Source organism: Sciurus vulgaris (genome assembly GCF_902686455.1).
Source record: "Sciurus vulgaris genome assembly, chromosome: 5".
NCBI lineage: Eukaryota > Metazoa > Chordata > Mammalia > Rodentia > Sciuridae > Sciurus > Sciurus vulgaris.
Window position 1 is genome coordinate 56062698 of NC_136465.1, and position 20391 is coordinate 56083088.

The window sequence follows — 20391 nt, forward strand, 5'->3', positions numbered from 1 at the left end:
ATAAATTTGCTAAACTGTATTAGGATTGACCTTATGCCCCAAATCTATATTTTTGATAAGTTTAAAGGGCTCTTTTTTACTATCATTATTTTAAAAAGACAATCAAAATAACCAATGAGGTCCTTATACCTGTGACTTTCCATGGAACCACCTGGATGCTCCCCGTGGAGAGTGTGCTCTGGGAAGGACATGTGGATCGGGACCCATTTGGTGCCCACTGGACTGATTGCTTACCCAATGTATGAAAGAACACCAATCAGTGGTGTTCTTGTTTAGATTTTAAGTGTCTCCTGAAGGCTCCTGTGTTGAAGGCTCGTTTCCCAACCCATGCAGTTGTTGGGAGGTGTTTGAGCCTTTAAGAAGTGGGGCATTAGTGTAAGGTCTTTGGGTCACTTGGAATGTGCCCTCAAAGGGGTTAGTGTGACCCCAGTCCCTTATTTCTCCCTTTTGCTTTCCATCCACGTGATGAATGGCTTTGCCCTACCATACTCCATGATATGCCACCATAGACCCCAAGGTAACACCAATTATGAACTGAAACCTCTGAAACTGTGAATCAAAACAGATCTTTCCTCTTCATAAATGAATTATCTCAGGTATTTTTTTTTTTTTTTTTAACAGTGACAGCTGACTAACACAAGTCGTCAGGAGTTTTGGTTTCTCAGGAGCTCTGTCACTGAGTAACTGTTACTTGGGTAAGTTACTTTACCACACTGATTCTTAGTTTTCCATACAAATTCATTGAACCAGAGGCCATAAAATCCTCTGTCTAAAATATCATGATTTTAGAAAAAATATGTCAACCAGGGAGCTAGCAAAGAGAGTGTTGTACCCTTGTTGGCAGCACCATTACAATGTCCTCACCAGTCCAGGATGGTCAAAGGGTGGGCAACCCTGGACACTGGTCTTTTGAGGCATCTACTGTCCCGCTGCCAGTGACCTCCCTTATTTGTGATCCTGAAGTTGTTAGACTCTTTTCTCCTCAGGAGATAGTCATGATGGGTTCTAGCCTCATATTCTTTCGTATTTCTTGTTGGGGGGAATTAAAATCCCAGATCTTCAAGCAAAAATTCAATGCACAGATTATTGCTCTTAGTATTGCCAATCACCCATTCACATCCCACCTCTTCTATGGGCTAGAACTGCCTGGGTCACTTGGGTGACAGCATGGCTATGAGATTCGTAGGGATTTGAAGCTGAAGGGACTTAATATGCATCTAGTTCAACTCTTTATTTAGCAGATGAGATGGGAGGCCCAACTGGGAAAATGACTCAACTCAAGGACATCCAGCCAGTGAGTGAAGGAGTTGAATGTTTTCAAATTCATATTGTACGCATGATAGAACCTACTCTCACAGAATTATTGTGAAAGTATTTAAATGAGCTAACATGTGCCAAGCACTTTGTTCCTGGGATAGGGAACAAGTTGCTCCCTCCCCAGAATGCACGGCTCATGTTCCCACAGAAGTCCTGTTAGATGGAAGGACTGACTTTGTTATTTCTTTACTCCCCAGAGCACCATCACGTACAGGAGTAAACCGAGCAGTTTACTCATTGTGCTAGTGATGAAGTCTGACTTGGCCCAGGCTGTGTACTCAAAGAATGTTTGGGGTTGCTGCCTACTAGAACCCAACCCTCCTGACTCTTAATCCAGAGCTCTTTCCATTATACCATGCTGATTGACACATGGGTGGGGATGAGCTCCTTTGCCATACTATGAATACCAGCATGATGAGAGAAGCCTGAGAACACATGGGGCCACCATCCCAGTATATCTTTAAGTCTGTCAATGTAATTTTATTATCAAGCATTTATCAAGACTCCTACATGCCAGAAGCTTTGCTTACTGCTGAGATGAATATAAAAATGAATAGGATACAGACCCTGCCCTCAAGGAGCACTTAATTTGATAATAGAGACAGACTTAGACATAAATAATTCAAGTGTAAGGCACATGATAATCTATGACTACTCTGTTTTTTCTTCCACATTTTTATTGGTGTATTATGGTCAGACATAATGGTGGGATTCATTATTACATATTTGTACATGCACACAATATAACAGTAGAATTTGGCCAATATCATTCCCTAGTATTTCCCTTTTCCCTCCCCTCCTCCCTCCTTGGGGTCCCATTCCTTTATTCTACTGATCTCCTTTGGATTTTCATGAGATGGTGAAATCACCATTTCTTTTCCTTTTTCTTCTCTGGTTTCCACGTATGAGACAAAACATATGACCCTTGACCTTCTGAATTTGGCTTATTTCACTTAACATAATGGTCTCAAGTTTCATTAATTCTTTTGCAAATGGCATAATTTCATTCTTCTTTGGGCTGAATAAAAGTACATTGTGCATATATACCACATTTATTTTATCCATTCATCCATTGATGTTACCTAGGCTGGCCTATTAACTAATTTATATTTGTGAAAAGAAAGAACAGGAATTGGAACCTCACCTGTTGACATGGTTGCAGGGGGTGCCAAGAGCACAGGACACCTGGTTAGAGGGACTCCACCACAAGGGCCATGCTGGATGTCAGGAGGGAAAGGGGTCCCAGATCCACCAAGGGCACCAGCCTTATGAGTGCCTTGCCCCTGACTGCTGGTGACATAGCTGGGTCACTGTCTTGCTCCAAGCATTTCTTTAGCAGCTGTGAAATGGGAGAATCTCCCCTTTCTTGCTCTGAGCTTGATGAGGATGGGTGTGTTATTTGGTCTAGACCTCTGCTCCCAGACAGGATGGGTCTCAACTGGGCAGACATGCAAGAATCTGCACTCCATGCAGAGCACAAGGAGACAACCTTCTTTTCCTCTCTTCTCTCTGTTTGGTGGTGGAGATTGAGGCTGATGGGGGTTGAGGATAGTGTGGGGGAGATGCAGGGCAGTGAGGGGACTTGTAGGTCAGAGCCTGACAAGGGGACTTAGGTGACCCAGGGAAAATATGGCCTTGATCTCTACTGGCAGAGTCCCAGGGAAGCTCTCACTGTTCCCCACCTGTCCTGTGCTCCCCCCTCTACCCCAGTGCTGCTGTCCCTGCATGCACGGAGCTGGGAGGCGATGATGAATTTCCCCCGAACGGCATTACAGACAGTCATAAATAATGCTTTGCTCTTTGGTGACGGCACTTTCCATTAGAGCTGCCTGTGCTGGGCTGTTGCTACCCCCAGTCTTCTGCTGGGGACTTGCAGTAAAATTTATCAGCGAGCTTTCTGCACCTAATAAATCATCCCCTCCGGGAGCCATCTGGCAGATAAGGCCACGAGAACCCACATGCTCCGCAGAGGCGGAGTCAGAATGAGAGGCAGCCCTAGCTGGGCAGCCCCAGGCCCTGTTGAGGGGAACTTTCCATCAGCCTGAGCCTGTCAGTCTTGTCCTGGCTTCTCTCACCATACTCTGAAGATGGGACCCTGGCTATGGCGTCTGTTCTGGTTTAAGGAACTATATGACTTCCCACTCTGGGAACTGGCCCACAAATCACAACCTTCTTGTGCTTTCTACCCCCAGGTATACAGAGGTTCTGGGATTTGATACTAGGCAAGAACAGAGGTAACCCTAGGCCACGTCTGTGCTGTGCTGGCTGCCACTGCTGTTTAGCTGAATCCTCCTTGATGGGTTTTAGAGACTTGGGTGTTGGTCAACATTGAAATACATAACCTGGCAGCAAGGAGGAACTTCCTGCTTAAATGAAAGGCATCCTGGGAGCACCCCTTAATTTGGAGCAGAACTTCACATCTTTTGAGGCACAACTAACATGATGTTACAGTTTTCCTCTGAATATGTATTATTTCCCATGAATATACATTAAGGGAGGTTCTAAAGGGTACTTACCCAGAGTGTAGGGATGCATAGATTAATGATCAGAATTCTTTCTTTTTTGGCCGGTGGTGGTATTTATTTATTTTCCATATTTTTTATTGGTACATTCCAATTATTCATAATGATGGGATTTGTTGTTATATATTTGTACATGCACACAACATAACAATATAATTTGACCAATACTGTTCCCCAGTACATAATTCTTTCCTTGAGGCATTTGCAGAGTGGTTAGAGAAATTGTCTTAAGCCAGAGTCTCAGGTGTGGTGATCCTCACATCTACTCTCAGAGCAAGATATAGCATTTGCTGGATGTGAATCCCGACTGGAAGGAATGGAAGATTGGGTAGATTTCTGGTTTTGTTGCATTTCCCAGAGGCTAGCAAAGTGCCTGGTGTGTTGTAAGTGCCTAACGCCTGTGCTTTGAACTGTTCTGAGCAGTATAAGACCACCAGTATACCAGAGAAGATGAGAATGAAATAACAGGGTTATTACAGGCTCAAGGTGTGGGCCCTGTTCCATAGGCTCAACCTGGCAATCTAGGATTAACAGGGGGATTTAGGAACAAAATCTTGCTCTGGGTGTATGTTACTTATGATCTTGGCTCAGCTCTGCAGCTGACTTCCTGAGTTCAATCGAGGGACATTCTGAGCCTCAGTTATCTTATTTTTAAACTATTAGGCAAAACCTTTTTTTTTTTTTTTTTTTTGTAATTTTCACTATTTAGAATATTTTCTAATTATCCCCTTGCTGGTACCTGATTTTGAAAGACTGGAAGGGGTAAATCCAGCCAGAGTTCTCTTTTTGTGCCCTCTGTGGCCACTTGCTGACTAAGATAATTTTGAGTAAGGTCCAGATGTGGGGGCGCCAGGCAGCTACAGCCTGAGCTCCTGGAGTTCTTTCCTGGGGGCTCATTCTGCAGAAGGATACCTATCATAACACCTCTGATTGCTGTGGACACATCCCAGGGAAACATTAAATGGAGTGTCCCGAAGATGCTTAGCTTAGCTATGCATTTAATTTGGCGGTAATTGAAATTTGCCAACAAAGATTTGCATGTAATCTGTGATTTCGTTTTTCAATTAAAATCACTTCCTTCTTATGGATGGAAAGTACTTGGCTGTTTTCCTTCTCACAGTGGTTTGTAAAACGAATCCCCCACTGCCTTAGGGGCTGGAGTGAGGGGTGTAGGGTGAAGAGAAGAAGGCTGAGGCTAAGAGGTGAGGTCACCCAGGATGGTGACAGCACAGGCAGGTGCTGGGGGGTGAGGTTGCTGGGAGGGAAGTAAGTTAGCAGTTTGAGGTTCTTTTGTTCACAGTAGCCTTGAGAAAAGAGCCCCTGCTGGGGGTGTGTGTAGCTCAGGGGGCAGCCAATGGCTGGGAAGAGCCACCCAGCTCTCCGTGGCCAACACAGGCAAGTGACAAGAAGCTGGACTCAAGGCAATTGGCTTAGGTATTGCGGAGTAGGAAAGTGGTTAATCTGAAGCAAGAAGTCAAATTTTCTTCTGCTTCACCCTGAGTGAGTGTGTGGCTTTCGAAACATTGAAGCAGCACCTGGAGAAGAGACTTGAGAGGAAGCTGTGTTCCAAGGATGACTGGGGAGGAGAGGGGGAGACAGGAAGCAGAGGCTCTAGAGAACCCAAGAGCCTGTGGAGGTGAGCAGCTTGCAGGATGTGGATCTGGACCAGCCAAGCTGGCTCCCAGGGATGGAGTTTTCCTTGTCAGGCCTTTGGCCTTGGGCTAGCACCTAATTTCCTTGAGTTTCAGTTTTTGTCACCATCTAATGGCATAAAATAACTTCTACCTGAGCAGGGACTGGGAGAGGCCAGCTGCTGTGGCTGAATGTTTGTGTCCTCTCAAAATTCACATGTTGAAACCTAGTCCCAGTGAAATAGGGTTAGGAGGTTGGACCTTTGGGAGGTGAATGGGACTTGTGCCCTCAAAAGACAGGTCTGGGCGAACCCTTTTACTCCTTCAGCCCTGCGATGACTCAGTGAGAACACAAAAGACGCCACCTATGATGCAGAGAGGAAACCTCACCTGACACTAGGTCTGCCCGTGCTTTGATCTTGGGTTCCCAGTTTCCAAAACTATAAGCAAAAGTTTTTGTTGTTTATACATTTCCCAGTTTAAGGAATTTTGTTATAGCAGCCTAACAGATTAAAAACATCAGCCGTTGGTCTGTGAGGGTCCTGGGGGTGGGCTGTGTCTCCATCCCTCCCTATGCTCTGTGCCTAGCATACTGCCTGACGTAGTAAGAGTTCAGAAAACTCTGTTAAAATGGAACATTGATCAAATGAGATAAAGTGGAGGTCAAGAGCATTTTGTAAGTTGTGACAGCTCATTTTTTTCTTCTCTTACAGTGTTTTAGTTGTAAAAATGGGGTGAAATATTTGACCTGAGGATGGGTTGAACCTTGAATGGGTCCAGGCAAAGGTCCTGGGATGGGTGTTCTTGACTTGGGGTTTCTCTGGGAGCCTACAGCTCTGGTGCTATTTGCTGCTTCAGACCTAGATCCCAGTCAGGGAGTGGGGTAGTGCTCTTTGAGCCAGGACCCAGGTCCTCAGTGGTTAGGGGAAGAATCATCAGTTTGCATTGGGCCAGCAATTCCATCATGGTGAGACAGGCATTGAGAGAGTTCACTTCAAAGAGACCCAGCCAAGGTGCTTGTGAGAGGGACAATTTGGTTTCTGTAGCTGGGATGAAGGTGGGTATTTGGAGCCATTTTAAGAATTAGTGGTTGATTTTAGCCACAGTAGAAGGCACGGTTGTGGCAGAGCCAGGTCCCTCTCTGTGGAAGTGCACATTCTTTTTTGTCTGGTTTCTTTCAAGTAGAGATAATCCCTTTTACCTGGCCAGACAACTGAACTGTTTTCATTTTTTTTTTTATTCAGTAATAAATCTGCCAACCCCGCAGGGCTTGAGCCAAGGGCTTTGCTTTCTGCATCTACACAGAGGTCTCGTAAAAATGGTGTAAAATGAAAGAGAAAAATGCATATTTCACACTTTGTCTGCTCTGGGTTATAGTGACTCTCAACTCATCCCCATTACAAACAGCTGACCTTCCCACAGAGTTCAAGTACCTTCTTCCTAGCCTGGAAGAACCATATCTCTCTGTCTCTCTTTTCCACTGTCCCTCCTCCCTCCCCCACAGGCACACTCATTTGCCTGAGAGGAAGCAGAGGCTGTTGCTAAGTGTACGGTGCTGGTTTAGTGTTTTCCAGGAAGGAAGTGGCATAAAGACCTCAGTGCATGCTTGTCAACCATGTTCATGCGCAGGTAGGAGACAATGCCCCTGTCAATGAATCTATTCACTCGTCCTCTATGCAGATTTATGCCAGATACATGAATATGGGCTTTCCTTCTGTCCAAATGGTTGCTTCCCAAACATGTCATGTTTGTTCCTGTTTCTGGGCCTCCGCCCATCTCACTCTCTGCCCCATCAAATTCTCCTGCATTGAGTCTGCTCCTCTCTCTTCTGCTCAGCTTAGTCTTTTCTACTTTCAAGGCTCACCTCCTTCTTGAAGTCTTAGTGGATTGCCCCAACCCGTAATGCTCTCTCTTTACTTGTGACTTAACATTGATAGCCCATATTACTCACCTTTGGCTATCAATCATACACTGCTGTTTTGACTTTTTCTTTTCTAAGGAATTGTTGTTTTCCTATTTAACTATCATTTTCTTATTTAACCTTTACTATTCTGTTCTTAGTCTATAATGTCTTATGTATTTTCTTATTTAATCTTTCTTATTCCATTATTAGTCTATAATGTCTAATGTATATCTCTCTACAGTGTCAAACACATAGCTTTTGCTGTTTAGTAAACAGTAGGTGAATGAAAAAAAAAATAAGTGAATGAATGGAATCTCCCACTTGGGATATGAGTGTGACTGTGATGTTGTGGCCTGATCTGTCTTTTTATATTTTGACTGGAGTAGTAAGCAATTATGCTTGCAGGGCAGGGGAGAATCTCAACCTGGGGGAACGCTGCCCAGTAGATGCCCAAGAGATGTTTCCTCTTGTTTGGATGATGTTGGATGGCATGTAGCTGTTGAGTGTCAGTGACAGCCCCACGCACATTGTGTGGACCTTGGATCCCCTTGTCTGCAACATATAGGCTGTTGAGATTTTTCTGGTAGTGAGAACAACTAGTACTCCTTGCTGTGCCCCCTCCCTCTGTGTCTTCCCCATTTCCTTTCTACATCCCCGTATGCTCCCCACATGCAGTCTGTATTTAATTTAGAGTAGGGAATTAGTAATTCACAGATTTTTTTCAAATCTGTGAGCGCTGCTGCCGCCTGCCATCTTGCTCTGCCTTTGCTTTGTGCTTCCCACCTCAAGGCCACTTTACAGATTTGTTTGATTTGTGGTTGTGGTTTGTAGCTGTCACCGATTTCTTTGTTGTTGTTGTTGCTGCTGCTGCTGCTGCTGCCGTTTCCTTGCAGCTCGATTTTTAGCTGAGTGTTTGGGTAGTAAATATGGTTTACACCAACTCTGTTGGAAATAATGGCATTTATGTGCTGAAAGTTATTTCCAAAACCTGTGATATGTGTATACAAATAGATCCACGGCAGGGCCCCTAGACTGGGGAGAACAAAAACTCAATAAAGGCTTCGAGATGGAGTATAAACAGGTGTCTGCGAGCAGGGCTAGGCCAGGAGGTTCAGGAAAAAACAACCCCCCGCCCCCGATGTTGGCTCTAAACTTAAGCTGTACCATAAATACCTTGCTTAGCATTGGGGGAGGTAAAAAATAACTTTGTGTTCATATTTACCTGCTAAATGCTCTCTTGCATTCTTTTGAGCATCTCACATTAAACTTCTTACTTTTCTATTCACTCACTCTCAGTGGCATTAAACTTTAATTTCTCTGGATCCTGGTATGGAAAAAAATGTGCCAAGAGATTATGAGATTGGCCTATAAAACTGGTGGCCTTCACTTCTTCGAAATGTCTGTCTGGGGGATCTTTGGCACATCGAATGAAACTAACCATTGTGAACAGTACCCCTTGAACTCTACCTTGATACTCTCCTGGTCCTCATTGAGAGCTGCAAACGGAGGTGGAGAACTCCCAAAGGGAAAGCCAGGTTGCTCTTAAAGATGTGGTTCTGGCCTCCGAATTTGGGAAGTATGGGTTTCTTCCAGGCCTAGATTCTGGGCCCCTCCCCACCTCATCTCCACTTCTGACAGCTCATCAGAAGTTGGGCCTGCACCTCCACATTAGATGAAGGTCTTCCTTGCCAAGAGGTCAAGAGCGATTTCAAAGATGTCTTGGCTCTCTGTGCTGAAGGCTGCGTGACAAAGGCATAGGAAGGGTGTTTCGATTGTTCTCTAACTTGTAAATGCCAAGCAGAAATCTTGTTGCAGTTCCTAAATGCCACATTTCGGCGTGTTTATTGTTTCCCCCCCTAACGGGGAAAGATGGTGAATGGACTAATAATTCAGGAGCCGAGAACATGTTTATTTGATTTTTAGAGCTTTAGCAAATACAGTGTGTACAAAACCCGGTGCCAACAGCATGCATAATTCCTCCAGGAACGGGCTGATAGAAACACAAAGCTTGCATGCTTCAAAACTGTAACCAATATTTACACATCTGAGTGACTAATTCTCTACTCTGAGCAGGAGAACAATAGGCATAATAGTCAGGTACATTAATGCAGAGCATGCTCGTCTGGTGACTTGGATATTTGACACATAAACAAAGTTGAGGGGGGTGACACGGGGTGGGGGGAGACGTGGAGGCTTTTTATCTACCTGTGTAACCATACACCAAACAGCAGGCTACAAACACGCTCAGAAAATGCTGACCCAATGCTGTTCTTGTACCTCAGATGCAGGATTGGCACATGATTTGCAGCGCTGCGGGAGTTCTGTAGCTGACCTCATTAGCGGCGCGTTTCCTGGCTTGTTAGCATCATATTTGTATAATTTACAGCACCTTCGTTTTTATGGAATGTGTTTCTTGTAGAGTGTAATGGCAGCAATATATTTAACCTATCGTATTTAGGAATGCTTTTGCTGGAGGCAGCCTGTAGATGTAAAGGGGACATTTTCTCCTCTCCTGCATGGGCCTTTTTCTTGTTTTGGCTCTCTAGGCTGCTACATGTTGTGTACGTGTGTGTGTGTGCTTGCACATATGTGCATATGTTTATGTGTAACTATACACATGTGTACAAGTGCCTGAAGGGCATGAGGGGGCCCTGAAGGTGTGACTCTTGCTTCCAGTGGCAGAGGCCACTTTCAAGGACTGCCCTGAAAATGGCTTTGGCCATCTCCAGGGTGGGGTTTGGCCAATTGCAGGGTGGGTTTTGAATAGGGTGGATCTTATTGGCGTAGGTGCCTTGTTTTGAGAAAATGAACTTGCAAAATGTAAAAGTGAGTCAGGCAGGTTAGATATTTGGGAATAATTTTTAAAAAAAAATTTTTTAGAATGGGGACAGGGGTGGTGTGAAGAGGCTAATAAGTAAGTTGGCACACTAATGTAAATTTTCCATCTCTGTGACCATCTGGGGGTTTTTACATACAAGGATAGGATGGAAAAATGGAAAGCGCATGTCACTCAGGGGTGCATCCTTCCCCTAATGAACTCTTATCTCAGGGAAAAAGGATGAATAAGGATGGTCTTTTCCTTTCTAAGCAGTGTAGAGAAGGTAGAAATGTCTGGGACTAAGCCTTTGAAAAGAGGACGGTGTCTTAATTTGAATGTCTCTAGAGTCAGGACACCTGATTTCAGTCTCAGCCTGTAAACCGAGGCTGCCTGACCTCAGGAAAATTGTTTCACTGCCTTAGGTCACAGTCTTGAGGTTGGGACTGGGTGATGTCTTTCTAGAACGTGAGATTTCTACACTGTATGTCTCTTGTCTCTTCTGTTCCTGAAGGCAGATGAAGGCTGAAGGCTGGGCGTCGCCTCATGGAGCTTTGACCTTGAGGCTTATATGCAGTGATCCAGGATAGGGAAGCACAGCTCTCCAGGGGCTGCCAGTGTGCCTCAGTTCCATCTTCTGACAGGAGGTAAAGGGGGTGAGGGCAAAGACTCATGATTCAGGAACCAATCATGGTAGGGTAAATTTTAGAGCTTAAAACTGGCACCAGGCACAGTCACTTTTTGGCCTCAATGAGAAACTTATTCCAGGGGCAAGAAAAATAGGTAGGCTCTGGACTTATCTTGATAAGGAATTAAGTAAATCTATGAAAATGACCTGATGCACTGGGACAAGCTTTTTCTAACTGGCTAGTCAGGCTAGGTTTCTTTGAACATTTCCTTCACCCGCAGCTTTGGAAATTTCAGGATTTTTTATGCTTCTGGCATCTTTTCCGGTAGTGATACTTCTTCTCATTGATTTAAAAATATCTGGGCTCTTGGTTTTACTTAATAGGTATGGTCATCCATACAGGGGTTGGTTCTAAAGGGCTTCCTGATGATACAAAAATCCCCAGGTGCTCAAGACCCTATGTAATGTGGTGTGGTGTTTGTATATAACATCTGCATATCCTTCTTATGCTTTAAATAATTTGAGATTATTTATAATACTTAATCTAATGTAAACAATATATAAATAGTTTTTATTTACATTGTTTAAGGAATAAGAACAGGGGAAAAATGTATGTACATGTTCAGTACAATTTTTACCCTGAATATTTCAGTCTGTCTGCCTTTGGTCAAATCCATGACTACAGAACTTGTAGATACAGATAGCCAACTATATGTCCCTAAAGCCCTGGAGTGGCTGGGTTCTATGATAATTTAGAATGTTAAGTGTATTTATATCTAAAATTTGAATCTCAGTTTATATTCAAAGTTTAAATGCACCAGGGTTGCTGGCCATTTGAAAGTACTTAGTGGTGGTGAAGCCTTTCGTTAAAAAAAATTGTTTTGTAAAATCTCTAGTTTCAACTTAATTGAATCCTGGACTATTTACTGAACATTTATCAAGTACTAGAGATTTAAATAAGAATTGTATAAATAGTCCCACCTAAAGGGACTCTTCATTCAAATTTCAAATGAGGATTTACATGTATTTGTATAGACATATTAGTTCATAACAAAATGTGAATTGTTTCAGCACCCCGCATCTACGAATTAGGTTGCTTTTAAAGCTCTGTGAAATATAGACCATTACTATTATGTGTTTATTCAAAAACTTGTATTAGTCTCACTTGACTGATTTGAAAACCAGCTTGTCCAACGTGATGATTAAGAAAGGCTGTGCACCTGGACTCAGATCTGTGGAACAGAGGTACTGCTGGATACACTCTTTCTACTTTCTTAAAAGAGAAGTCATCTTTCCCTCTTCTCTCTGTGGCCATTTCCTCTACTTGGCTCTAGACAAATCATTCTTTCTCAGTTTCTTGTGATCTAGAACTCTAGATCCTATTCATGCTGTCCTTCCTGTTTGGTGCTTGAATATGCTCAAATCTCTCCATCTTAACAAACGTTGCCTATGCTGTAATCTCTAGATCAACTCCTTCTTCCTGTCTCTTTCCAGTCACCCTTACTGCTTTGTTATTGTTGTTGTTTGAGGTGCTAGGATTTGAACCCAGGGTCTCATACATGCTAAGCAAGTGTCTATCACTGACCTTCACCCACAGTCCATTTGGCTACCTTTTCTGAATAGCCATGACATGTTCATCACTTCCATTGTCTCTGAGTCCACTTGGGTATGGCTTCTGCTCTCCTATGTGCACTGAAACTGCTCCCCAAGGCCACTGATGAAGTCCAAGACATTAAAGCTAACAGACACTCATCTCATATGCTCCTTCCCCACAGTTGATGGCTCCCTTCTGGAGCATCACATTCTCCTGGGCTCCGCTAACCTTTCTTGTCACTTCTCAGTTTGCTTCGTTTAGCTTAGGGTATGGTACCTGTCCCTTTTATTGGAGTCCACTGGGTTTTGACCAAGTGTCTGATTTCTCACTATTTTCTCTCTTGCTAAGACCATCTTACCCATTTGTCACGGCTTCCATGGTCTTTAATGTGCTACAGACTGCCCAATTCTCCTGAGTTTTTCTAACTTTCTACTAGAAAGCTCCAGTGGGCTACTTTGCTGTAACTGAGAAAATACAAAATATAATTGGTCAAATAAGCTGGGAGATTTACTTTTCTTCCACACCAGAGTCCAGAGTTTCTGGACATCCCAGTGAGGGAAAGGGGGTGGGGGGCGGTCCATGAAATTGTCTAGAGAATTAGATGTTTTCTATCTTATTACTTCATCATGCACAATATTGTCCTTTCCTCTATGGAGAAAGATGTCCCTAACGCACCATGTTCTGGCATGTATGAAGTGGGGGAAGAGCTGAGGGCAACCAGCTTTCTTGTAAGAAAGTGGCCCAGTGGTACGTGATACTTACACACCCCACCCATGTGGCCATACCTAGTTGCAAGCTACACTGGGGAATGGGGTATTTTCAAGGTAACAAAACTCAATTTTATTGTGAAAATGAAAAGCAGAAAACTCTACATGTTATCAAGCCTATGTTAGTCAGCTCTTCTTCTCTGTGACCAAAATATCCAACAAGAACAATTTAGAAGAGGAAAAGTTTATTTTAGCTCATGATTTCAAAAGTTCAGTCCATGGTTGGCTGACTCCACTGCCCTGGGCTCAAGCTGAGGCAGAACATCATGGTGGAAGGGAGTGGTGGAGGAGTGCTGTTCCTCCATTCATGGCAGCCAGGAAGCAGGGAGAGAAAGAGAGGGAAGGGAGGTGGGAAGGGCAGGGAAGGGCGGCAGGGAATAGGAATCATTCCAGGGCAGGCCCGTGAGTGAGCCACCTCATCCAGCCACACCCCTCCTGCCTACAGTTACCACCCAGTTCGCCCATTCAAACTGGGATGGACCAATCAAGTTACAGCTCTCATAATCCAATCATTTCACCTCCAAATATTCCTTCATTAACACAGGGGATACCTTATATCCCAAACATAGTAAACCCAATGATAAGAAATTAAGTACATAAGGTAATGATGTCTGTCTCATTCCATCATTTTTCATACCCTCCCTCTCATTTCCCTTTACATCATCTAAAGTTCCTCCGTTCTTCTCATCATTACCCTATGTACCTCTATGATTACACGAATGGTATGAATCTACATCGTGCACAACCACAGAAACGAAATGATGTACCCCCTTTGTGTACAAGGAATCAAAATGTAGTCTGTAAAAAAAAAAAAAAAAAAAAGAAAAAAGAAAAAAAAGAAATGAGATTTGGAGACTTGGACTCTGAAAATGAACAAAGAGTACTGTATTTACAGTGAGGCTATTTTGATTTTTTAACTTTTACTATTGTAAAACTCTGACTACCTACCTCAAGAACTTCTTAATAAAAAGTTACTACCCTGAAAAAAAAAAAAAAAGAAATTAAGTAAATCTATTAAAATGACCTGAGACAAATGATAGGAATAAAGCTTATCCAGCTGGCTGGTAGGGTTTACCACCTTCCTCTCATCTGCCAGTGCCTCAGAATGATTATTGAGAAGACGAGCTTTCTCTGCTGCAGGCATCTCAAACTTATCATCTCCAAACTCACCTCCTTATCTTTCCCTCGAACCTGTTCCTTCTACAGTTTTTGATACTCATCAGTCAGTATCATTGAAAACCCAGTTGTTCAAACTGGAAATCTGGAATCATTCTTGAGTTCTAGTTCCCTCACTGCTATAATCCAGTCTTTCTCTCCTTGAGTCATTTATACCTCTTAACTATTTTTAGATTCAAATACTTCTATCTCTTTGTTACCAGCTTGGTGTAAGACAACATTGTTTTTTCCTTGGACCACTGTGGTTGTTTCTTAACTGAACTTCTTACATTTACTCCTTTAGATATGTTTCCCATCCCATTGTTGAGGTTATGTTGTAAAAATGGAAATGTATTTTTCTTTCTTAAAATCCTCCAATGACTTTTTACTAACCCCACGTTCTTTTTCAAGTTCTAGAAGACCTTGCAAGATTTGACCTCTGCCAGTCTTACCAGGCTTCTCTGACTCCTCTCTGACTTCATCATCTCTAATTCTGATCCCAGTCCTCTCTAATCCTGACATCTTGGACTGACTGTGACTCCTAACATTGGCCATATCATCCTTTGGTTCTGTTCTTTCAAACATACGTCCACCTGTGAGGACATATCTCCTGTCTCCTTTGCTGGCTTGGCTAACTACTGTTTATCCTTCAGAGAGCTCAGGTCAGGGATGATTTTTCATTGAGACCTTTCTCCTTCTTTCTACGCTCTTTATTACTCCTATAGCACCTTGTAATTCATCTTTACTAACTGTGATCAATAATTAAATGGCTAGCATCTGTATTTGTGATTATCTTATGAGCTCGAATAAGGCTGGTGGATGTTCTTTATTTGATAAATAAAACACATGAAATTATTTGAAAAAATATGCTATCTTGAAATAATTCCTTTCCTCCTTTCCCCACTACTGCTCTGTGCAAAGATTCTGTGTAATATGCATTGCTTATGTGCTATAATAATAGGAACAACTGTCTGTTCATGGAAATTACCAAGAATGCATAATGGAAGAAACAATTAGTAATAAACACAAATGATAGGTCAGACTTAATTATAATAGGGATAGCTTACATTTATATATAATTTTATAATTTTAATGCTTTGCCTTTATAATTTAATTTGATTCTTATATGACCCTGTCAGAGATGTCAGATAAATTATTCCCACTTTCTAGGTATATAGATTGAGGTTCAGGAGGCTCAGGAGGCTGAGGCAGAAGGGTTGTGAGTTCAAAGCCAGCCTCAGCAACTTAGTGAGGACCTAAGCAACTCAGCAAGACCCTGTCTCTGAATAAAATATAACCACTGGCTCAGTGGTTAAGCACCCCTGGCTTCAATCCCTGGTATTAAAAAAAAAAAAAAAAAGGGTTTCAACAAGTAACTTAACCAAAGTCTTTTGTTGAGTGAATAATGGAGCTAGAATTGGAGTCCAGATCTGAGGCCAGAGCTAGGCCCTTGTCTGTAGTATCAGTCTGTGAAAGAACAGGAAACAAAGCCATGCAACACTTGAGCCTTCGTGTCTGACCTCAGCACTCATTTGATAATTAGTTGTTGAATAAGTAAATGCATGAGTAGATACAATAGTAGATCTGAGAACATTACAAAGATTTTTACACCAACCTGTAAGTCAACAATTATGGTAAAATAAACAGAAACAATAAAAAATAATAAAATTATGGCATTTGCAGGCAAATGGATGAAATTGGAGAATATCATGCTAAGTGAGATAAGCCAATCTCAAAAAGCCAAAGGACGAATGATATCGCTAATAAGTGGAGGATGACACATAATGGGGGGGAGGGAAGGGTTAGTGTTAGGGTTAGAGTTAGGGTTAGGGAGGGGGGCAAGTATGGAGGAAGGAAGCACTGTATAGAGGGAAAAGAGGGGTGGGAGGGGTGGGGGGAAGGGAAAAAATAACAGAATGAATCAAACAACATTACTCTATGTAAATTTATGATTACACAAATGGTATGCCTTTACGCCATGTACAAACAGAGAAACAACATGTATCCCATTTGTTTACAATAAAAAAAAAAAAAAAATTCTGTACAAGGGCTTTCTGAGTGGAGGAAAGAACCTCCTTGGTTCTGTTTGGTTACAAAGTTACAGAGCAGGAGCTGAACCAGTCACCAGCACAGAAAGCCACTGCTTTTCTTTGTCTTTTAAATGGTTTTATTAAATTAATGGCTTTAGATCATCAAAAAAAAAAAAAAAAAAAAACCAAAGAACGAATGATCTTGCTGATAAGTGGATGATGACACATTATGGGGGTTGGGAGGGGGCAAGAATGGAGGAAGGAGGGACTGTATAGAGGGAATAGAGGGGTGGGAGGGGTGGGGGGAAGGAAAAAATGAGAGAATGAATCAAACATCATTACCCTATGTAAATGTATGATTACACAAATGGTATGCCTCTACTTCATGTACAAACAGAGAAACAACATGTATCCCATTTGTTTACAATAAAAATAAATAAAAAAAGAAACAATAAAATATACCATATTATATAGGAGAGAGGTGGAATCTAGCCAACAGACTAGAAAATTGCTCCCAAGTGAATTCAATGAACACATTGTGGGAGTTCTGTATATTTTCCTCAAAAATCCTGAACCTACTATGATACATTTGACAAAGGAAATTTGATTGAAAAGCAAGATATAAAATGTGTGAATAATACCCAGCCTGACTTCTCTCTCTCTCTCTCTCTCTCTCTCTCTCTTTTAAAGACTATATAAACATTGAACATTTAATTTAAAAATAGAAAAACTAAGAAGGGAAAAAATAAACTGGAAAAAAATGCTATTCTATAGAAGAAAATAAAAACTGTCTTTAACAAAGTAAGATCAAAATCAAAAAAAGAAAACATGGACAAAAAAGACAAAGTATGGGAAAATGCAATTAGTAAATATGTCCACATTAATGAAACTCTCAAGTAAATACAATCTAAAACAAGAAGATACATTATGACTACTTAATTTTTTAAGAAAACATGTAAAAATATTAATACAAAATGCTGCAAAGGTGGAAGTAAAATGATACAAATATTTTAGAAAGCAGTTTAACAAATATGCTCCTAATACTTCAGTAGCCTAATTGCATCTCAATAATCAAAAAGGAAACAACTATGAATACACATAGGTCTGGGTGTTCACAGCAGTGTTATTTTTGACTTGTCTCTTTTGCACAGAAAAGAACAAAGGGCTATCTCTGTCACTGGTTGTAAAGGGCCTTAAGTAGTCCTCTGTCCAAATTTCATTTTCTCCCTCATCCCATCAGGGCATCTAATTATGTTCTCGATTACAGTGGGTACCAGACAGCCCTTCACACAGTTCTGCCTTTCCAGAAGAACAGCCAAGATATCCTTCTTGAATGTACTGGGGGTAGGCAGCATCTCCATTAAGGACAGGGCTCCCCCAACGGAAGACCTTAAGATAGTAAGATAGTAAGAATTATCTTAAAGATGCACAATTCTGGTTATTCTGAGAGGGGAAAAGTTTGTCTGATATGAGAATCTCGTCATTCAATATTTTTGGTTAGTTTCAAGGTCAACTTGAGGTATGTAAAGCACCTGCTGTAGTTCTTGGACATAGTAGCTGCTCAATAATTGGGGGTAATTATAAAGGGAATGCAACCAACTGTAAAGAACCAACATAGACATGGGATAGAAACCCAGTTTTGTCAATTATTAGATGACAAAAAATTTCCTGATCATGAGCAAGTTATTTGAACATTCTACTCTTAAGGTTTTTCACCTGTAAAAATGATAAGTAGCCATTATGAACAAGATTCTCTTTTTGGTGGTGTTATTTCTTACCATTATGGCAACTTTGACAGCTCAGTTTATAGGTAAGTTAACTGAAGCTCATAGACATTAAGCAGCTTGACTTTAGGAGGTAGTCATTTGGCTAGCAGAAGATTCAAACTTAAGTTTGAAGTCAAAGTTAAGATTCAAACCCAGGTGTCTGATTCCAGCATCTGATTGTTTTCCAATTTATAACACTGCTCATGTGAAAGAGAGATGACAAAAAAAGCTGAATTGTTGTGATGATTAGATTCAGTGCTTGGCACACAATCAGCACTGAAAATAGTAGCTATCATTAATAATTATGCTTAAGGTGGTGTAGGAAAATCTATATATTCATATTAACCAGAGTTGGAACAACTCTAACATATTCAACTTGTAAAACCCCTGGTTGGAAATTTCCTGCTTGGCACATAGTAGGCACTCCATAAATGCTTGCTGACACTAATATTAAAGATGTCATAATTATGCATGTTAAAGATCCAGTGATGTCTGAACTTATGGTTGGATTCTGTTCTTTCACATTCCCTCCACACACACACTTCTTTCACTTTGGAAAATTTTGGAAAGTTTTGTGTAATGCAGTAGGACAGGGAATTTTGAGAGATGGTCTTGTTGAAACAGCTGCTTCAATCCTCCCCAATATATTGAGAGTTCTATTTCAGGTATGACCAAGTATGCTTTTGTAACAACCCTCTCTAAGCAGAAAATAACTAGAAACTCTAGACAAAATCTTAAAAAAGAACAGGTGCCTGAATGTGCTAGAGATTGAATAAAAGTTGGAAGATTCTTCAGGGGCATTGATGTGGAAGAAGGGAAAAGTAGGGGATAAGTGTTCTATTTATTATGGTGATAAGCTGCAGCCAGCACCACGTTGGGCAGCTAAAACTACTATAGGAAACCAGTACCTCTGGCCTGAAAAACCAGATGATAGAGTTTTGGGCAACCACAGTTGCTAAATATAAACTCTGCCCAAATCTCTGGTTGACCTCTGCATCAAACATGTGCGTTGTAGAATCCAAGAAGCTCAGCTAAAGATAGAAGAATTGAACTGAGATTTGAGCTGGTACCCAAGGGACAGAGTTTGCAACTTGAGTCCAACCAACTTAATTGCTTGCTATAGCAACATCAACAACAACAACTCAACACTCTTCCGCAGAATATAACAGAATTCAGAGAAACCACAACACCACGTTCACAACATCCGGAACATGATCTAAAAATATTTAAAATAGAAGGAGCCAGAAAGATGTGAAATTTTTTCAAGAGAAAACACAGTCAAAACTGATAGCTACTTGGTCCAAATTTTGGAATAATAGAGAAGGGTTTCAATATAATTATTATGTACACTCATTAACAAAAGAAAAACTATGGTTGAAATAAATGACAAAAGATAAAATCTCAGTGGAGAAATAATAAAAATGATCCAAATAGAACTGGAAAAATAGAACATCTACAGTAAAAATTTACTGAATTCATCTGGGCCCGGTGGCATATTCCTGTAACCCAGCAGCTTGGGAGGCTGAGGCAGGAGGATCACAAGTTCAAAGTTAGCCTCAGCAATTTAGAGAGACCCTAAGCAACTTATAAGAACCTGTCTCAAAATTAAAAAAAATAAAAAAAGGACTTGGGATGTGGCTCAGTGGTTAAGTGCCCCTGGGTTAATTCCTGGTACTACAAAAAAAAAAAAAAAAAAAAAAAAAAAAAATTTTAAAATTGAATTCCCCTGAAAGCAGAATGGGTATGACAAAGAGAAAGATTCAGTGAACTTACAGACAGATCAATTAAAAAGTATTTAATCCTAAGAATAGAGTAGATAAGACCAAACGAACAAGTGAATGGAAACTCAGATAACTGTCAGACAAAATCAAAATGTCTAAAATATGTTTAATTAGAATTCCAAAAGAAGAGAGAAAATGGAGGAGAAAATTTGAAGAAACAATAAGTAAAAGCATACTGAAAAATATGAAAAAGAAATGAAATATAATTATAAAATTATGAAAATAAAAAATAATGACCACATAGAAATCAGTCTTTGTGAATATCCCAAATATGATGAAAGACATAAATCTATACATTCTTAGCAAATCCCAAGCTGGATCTATCTATCTATCTACCTACCTATCTACCTATTTATGGAAAATCATGTCTTGGTACATCATAGTCAAACTGCTGGGAAAACAAAAGATGGAGAAAAACATCTTGGGAGAAAAGATACATGATATATAGGGATACAGTGATTCAGTGGGGTCCAGGAAATAAT

At 41.2% G+C, this 20391-nt stretch overlaps 1 long non-coding RNA gene across 1 annotated transcript in view; it reads left to right on the forward strand.

The window, feature by feature from the left end:
- The first annotated feature begins 622 nt into the window (after positions 1 to 622).
- The window catches only part of LOC306661616, a 143414-nt gene continuing 123645 nt past the window's right edge, over positions 623 to 20391 (forward strand). The window contains exon 1 of the long non-coding RNA XR_013763908.1: positions 623 to 695. This is a non-coding gene — a long non-coding RNA (uncharacterized lncRNA). The remainder of the gene's footprint in view (positions 696 to 20391) is intronic.